Below are 6,011 nucleotides of genomic sequence, written 5' to 3'. Positions count from 1 at the left end.
TCACGGTTCCGTCCAGGTAGACCATGACGGACGACGTCTTGACGTTGTTGATGTCGTTGACCACGTCGGAGATGGTGGGTTGCCGCACGCCCAGAAGGACCTCCCTCTTCTTTAGCGAACGGAGCTCGGCCGTGGCCACGCCGCGCGGAACGTAGAGGCACGAGTCGTAGGCAAACTTGTACGCGTTGCGGATGGCGGCGGCCGTAAACAGGTAGTCTCCGTTGTAGGCAGAACTAAATAACTCCAGGTTGTACATGGCGCGCACGCCCAGGGCTACGGGCTCTTCGCCGACGCCACCCGTTCCGCCAAAGGGCAGATTCGTGACTGTGCTTGCCAGCATTGTTATTGCGTCTGCATTCAACCAGCCCGCCTGATAGGTCTGACTCGAAAAGATTGTCTTCTCGTCGCTCCAGTCGCCTTCCACGTAATCGTTGTACGCCGGAACGTTTTTGAGAAACACGTAGGACCAGAACATGGGGTAGCGTTCCACGAGCTTGGGGTGATTCCTAACCAAATACGTGACGTGATCGTACGGATCAATCACCGATTTGTACTGGTCGTATAGGACGCGCCCGACAAAAGCCAAGTCTGCGCTCTCGTTGGTGTAGGCCGCCCTGCGTGGAATGAGGATCTCGATGGGCAGTACGGATCTCTGGTCCGAGACGCAGACGCGGACGTTATCGACGCTAAGGATCCAGGGAAAGGTTCTGCCCAAAACCTCGTAAACGTGTTTTCTAAAGAGACGTTCGCTACCGGCTCGATGGTCGCTCGCGGAAGTCACCGCGTTCCGGAGAGTGAGACTGTCGTAAATGTCGGATCGCTTGTTCTTGTCGGTGTTTTTCCAGAAATATGCCAGCATCATGTCGTAGACTATGGTCGCATTAGATGCTACGTTTCTTTGGTCGGGTGTCGTCAGTGGGACGGTGTCTAGTCTGTGGTTCGTACTAGTACTACTACTAGTAGTAGCAGTAGTAGTACTAGTAGTTGCAGTAGTAGTAATAGTGGTCATGGGAGCCGTAGTTGTATGCACAGTCGTATTGAAAGGGGGAGTTGCGGCCGTGGTGGTGCTGTGGGGATTGTTGTAATTGTCGATTCGCGAAGAAGGCAGGAATGCACTCCTAAACATGTCCATTTTTATTTATAGAACGTTCTCGTACAAGTCGTCCGAAAAGTCGCTGTCGTTATTAATGCTGTTTACGAGCTTGTCCCGTTTACTCAATTCCTTTTTCGGTTTCCGTTTTCTTCTTTGGGCAAACAGGACGCGGCACATTGTGAGCGAAAGAACCAGAACGCTAAATGCTAGCAGTATCATAGCCCACAGAAAATAGACTCCGTTTATTTCCGAAGCCTTGAGTATAGTAATTTTAAAGGTCATCTCTTCTTCAAACAAAAAAGTATATGGATTGCGATAAGGAATACGTGTCTTGCGTCAACGACGGAGACTGCTCGACTCTACGCACGGGGCAGGCAATATGCGGCAATTACGGAAAAGGAATCAGACGATGCGTACGCAGAGAACATTACGAAACGTACAAGCGGCGCTCGCACGACGATAACATGATTGTCGTGTTTGCAATGAACAGAAATTTGGGTTATTTAGAACCGCGAAACGTACCGGTGGACATGGTAAAGTACGCGCCCGACGCGAGAAGAAGCCCCCACGACGTCGCGTGCAACCGAAGATTGGCGTCGGAAAGCGACGAGCGAGACTCGGTGTGGCTACATATTTACGGACCGACGACGGCGGACGTGACTCCTTACGAGTACAGAGCCAGGCTTCCGAGGCGCCTGCTCAACGGGTTGTTAAAGTGCTCGCTCAACTTTCCAAACTTTGACGTCAAATAAAGACGCCCTTGTTGTATAGCATTCGAAACAGGTCCATGGAAGTGTAGACGACGCGCTGACCGCCATTCCAGACGACGTCGTAGATTTTCTCCTCGCAGCCGAGAGCTCGCATAAGGCGAGCTCTCGTGCGTAGGGACGTACGCGTCGGCTGTCTTGTCCCGCTTCGAGTGCACGACTTCCAGTTCGCCCGGCGAAAGTAGGACGGTCGTTCCGCGGTTGTCCGGACTGTAATTGTCACTCATCAGGTATAAACTATTATTTAGAGAGTTCCACCGCATACCCACGTTATCCCAAAAAACGCACTGGTTTTCTTTCGAATATATGTACACAAATACGGGTAGTCCTTTAAATTTCCTCTTCAGTATATTATACGCGGCAGGCAGAGAAGCCAGCAGCCCTACGACATACTCCATAATTGGTTTTTAATTTATATAAAAACATGCCGGTGCGAACGCTTTGCGATGTGGAAGACAAGCGCGTCTCCGGGTTGGACAAAATACTCGACTACATAACGTGCAACGTTGACGGAAGATTTGGCGCTTCGGCTCTCTTTAGCACCGAATGTCTCCAGTTTCTGATTAACGTGCCCATCGCCACGAAATTCGACGGAGATAAGCCCCTCAGTGCCAAGGAGCTCGCGGACTTTATGACGCTAAACAAGTCCAAACTAGAGGTCTACGAAAACGTCGTCAAGAAGTGCGGACTGGACTCGGTGTATCACTGCGAAACGGAATCGGGCGAAGGCATTCTCCGCATCGCGCTCATGAACGACAACTCGTCGCACAGACTCAAACGCATCGCCGCCAAGATCAACGGAGAAGTCGGCGGCATGGGGCGTGTCGTGTCGCTTCACACGCGAAAGGACACGCAGCCGCTCGCCAAAGTCGAGGCGCTCGTACACATCGCGCAAAAGGCGTGCGCCGAGCATCCCGACCTCAAGTACGTATCCTACATGCAGCAGATTGTGGTGACGGTAGAGCTCAAAGACGTTGCCGTCAAGTACGTCCCTTTCCCAGAACTCTGTCACGTGCTGAAAAAGAACACCGACTATATAAAGGAGCACATTAGCGTGTTTGAGCACTTCTCCTTCCTAAAGGCGGCTGTCATTCCGCTAGATCACCTCCTGACTCAGGGCGTGCGCGGAGTCCACGTGGTGCGTGTATGTCTTCTAATGGAATCAGGACTCGTCGACAAAATATCTGCCGTGGTGGAAAAGATCTAAATAATGTGCGACCTTCGGTCGATCCAACTGACCGATGTCGGCGGTCGAGAATACGTCTGGAAGGTGGAAAAGTGCGCGGACGTAGTTTTGAAGACTGTCGACGACGATTCCCAAGAAGATAGCACCGTGACCATGTGCAAGGAGGTGGTCGAGATACGGCTGGGGCGCGACGAGGAACCTATAGAGTTCACCGAGCCCAGGACGGTCAAGGTCGTCTTCCCCATACCACTCAAGGGATCTTCGGTCGTCGGCGCTCACGACAGCACCTACGTCCTCTTGGCCGTTAAGTCGGCCTCCTCCACCGGAAACCCTCTGTGGTGGACTCGCTACGCCTGTCACCAAACATCGCTCTACGTTCCGGATCCCATTGCCCGATCGAGCAACGGTAGAGGACGTTACGCGGCACGAGCTCATTTCATTTTGAGAATAATAAACACGAGAATATTTTTACAATAGTATCAAGCTCAGCCCCTCCCACCTGTGAAGCGTCGCCGGCGGCCTGACGTGTCGATACTATTCAATCGAGCCCATGGTACCCGGACGATTGGTGTTTGTGGGAATAAAGACAGTTTCTGGTTTGCGCGTGTTTTTTTTATTTTACTAGTGAATCACCGCACGGTCGTAGTTGCGCACACTCTCGATATAATATTTCGGAGTGTCGGCGTGTCTCACGACTAGTTTCCGCAGGGTCGTTCACGTACGCTCCCGGTTGAGCTGGGTTCCGAGCTCGGCCACGAAAAAAAAAAAGGCAGTGTCCACCACTTCCAAAAATCCCCCTGTAGTCCTGTTCGTACTTTGGAATCGTGGACGGGAACGGCGGGGCCAACACGTCGCAGTATTGGCTTCATTCGACGTGGTGGGTTCCTAGGTTACCCCCCGCCTTAGGTAACGCTTCCATAAGTCTGCTGTTCGGAAAGCTAGAGACGAATGCACCTTTTCCCAGAGCGTTGACATTAAGATGTGCTAAGGTCGATATAAGACTTAGTATGAAGCAAAAATTGCGCTGCGCAGGTGTTTGCCCCTTTCGAAGAGCGTTCTACCGCGCCTATTGTTACGCGTTGGAAACGACTTTATGCATTTTTAATTTTAAAGCGAATGTTTTACCTCCCGCCTTAGGTAACGCCTCCAGAAGTCTAGTTGTTCGGAGAGCTAGAGACGAATGCACCTGGTCCCAGAGCGTTGACATTGAGATGTGCTAAGGTCGATATAAGACTTAGTATGAAGCAAAAATTGCGCTGCGCAGGTGTTTGCCCCTTTCGAAGAGCGTTCTACCGCGCCTATTTTTCCGCGTTGGAAACGACTTTATGCATTTTTATTTTTAAAGCGAATGTTTTACCCCCACCTTAGGTAACGCCTCCAGAAGTCTGTTGTTCGGAAAGGTAGAGACGAATGCACCTGGTCCCAGAGCGTTGACATTGAGATGTGCTGAGGTCGATATAAGACTTAGTATAAAGCAAAAATTGCGCTGCGCAGGTGTTTGCCCATTTCGAAAAGCGTTTTACCGCGCCTATTGTTACGCGTTGGGAACAACTTTACTGCCTTCCGAAAAGACGAACGAATGCGCCCGTTTCCACCCGGGCGATTGGTTTTTTGTGGGAATAAAGACACAGTTTCTGGTTTGCGAGTGTTTTCTTTTTATTTTCCTAGTAAATCACCGCACGGTCGTAGTTGCGCACCCTCTCGATATAATATTTTGGAGTGTCGGCGTGTCTCACGACTAGTTTCCTCAGGGTCGTCCATGGACGCTCCCGGTTGAGCTGGCTTCTCAACTCGGCCACGAAAACGTCAGTGTCCACCACTTCCAAAAACCCCCTGTAGTCCAGTTCGTACATGGGGATCGTGGACGGGGGCGGCGGGGCCAACACGTCGCAGTCTTCGCTCCACTCGACGTGGTGGTTTCCCACGTAGCTGGTGATGACGCTGTGTAAAAAACAGAGTATTCTCCGCAGCCCGACAGCATCCGTCCGTTTCGACGGCACGATCCGCACAAATATCAAGAGATAGTACTTTGTCACCGCCAACTCAAAGACATTCAGATAATGGCACGCATTTATGATATTAATCACGTCGACTATGCGTTGATCCACCGGGTCGACGGTTGGGTTCGCGAAGGCGACCACAAAATTCTTGATAAAACAGTTGTCATTGCCGAAGACAATGTGCCCGCACTCTATAAAATATTGGAGGACGTTCTTCGTGGCGGCGCCGAGATGTTTTGGCACATCCACGTAGGGTTTAAAAAAATCGTCATACGAGAACATCTTCTGAAGATTCTCGTAGTTGGAGGCCCACTGGTCGGCGGTGGAAATTTTCTTCAGGATGGACATGGTGCTACTCTCGGGCTGGCTCGAAGCGATGTGGGGGGAGAGGGTAGGGTTAACTTTGCTGTAAGTACAAGCAGTCGCGTCGGAGAAGCCCACGTGTTATCAGCCGACGAATGAGAGCCGCTCACGTAATATCACACCATGCGTGGACGGTGTAGGGGGGGAGGCGAGGGTAGATGAGTAGAGTATTTCGCGATTCTATTTTTTTTCGTAGACGGCGGTAGTCTTCTGTCAAGGTTATCTCGGCACTATGTAAAAGTGATATCGGTCCCAACCGAGGTATGTGACGTAACAATAGTACTTGTTCGTGTCGACGCCGTTGCAAATGACGGCGTTTCTCAAATTCATCCACTTGCGCTCGCCACACGAAGATGATAATTTTTCAAAATCCTGTTGCTTGTAGACGCCCTTGTACTTTAGACCCTCCACGTACTTTATCGTCTTTGTTACGCGGTCTTCTTTGGACACGTCGTAATAATCGTACCAAATTTTGTAAAATCCCGATTTGGAATTGAGGTAGCCGTTGAGTACGTAGTCGATCAGGCCCAGAGTCTTTGTAAACTTGTGACGACCGCCGTACAGTCTCTTTTTATATTCCAGTTGTAGAAAAATCTGCCGTC

Source organism: Ixodes scapularis, unplaced genomic scaffold (assembly GCF_016920785.2).
Source record: "Ixodes scapularis isolate PalLabHiFi unplaced genomic scaffold, ASM1692078v2 ptg000005l_1___fragment_1__unscaffolded, whole genome shotgun sequence".
Taxonomy (NCBI): domain Eukaryota; kingdom Metazoa; phylum Arthropoda; class Arachnida; order Ixodida; family Ixodidae; genus Ixodes; species Ixodes scapularis.
Note: the sequence above shows the minus strand (reverse complement) of the source record.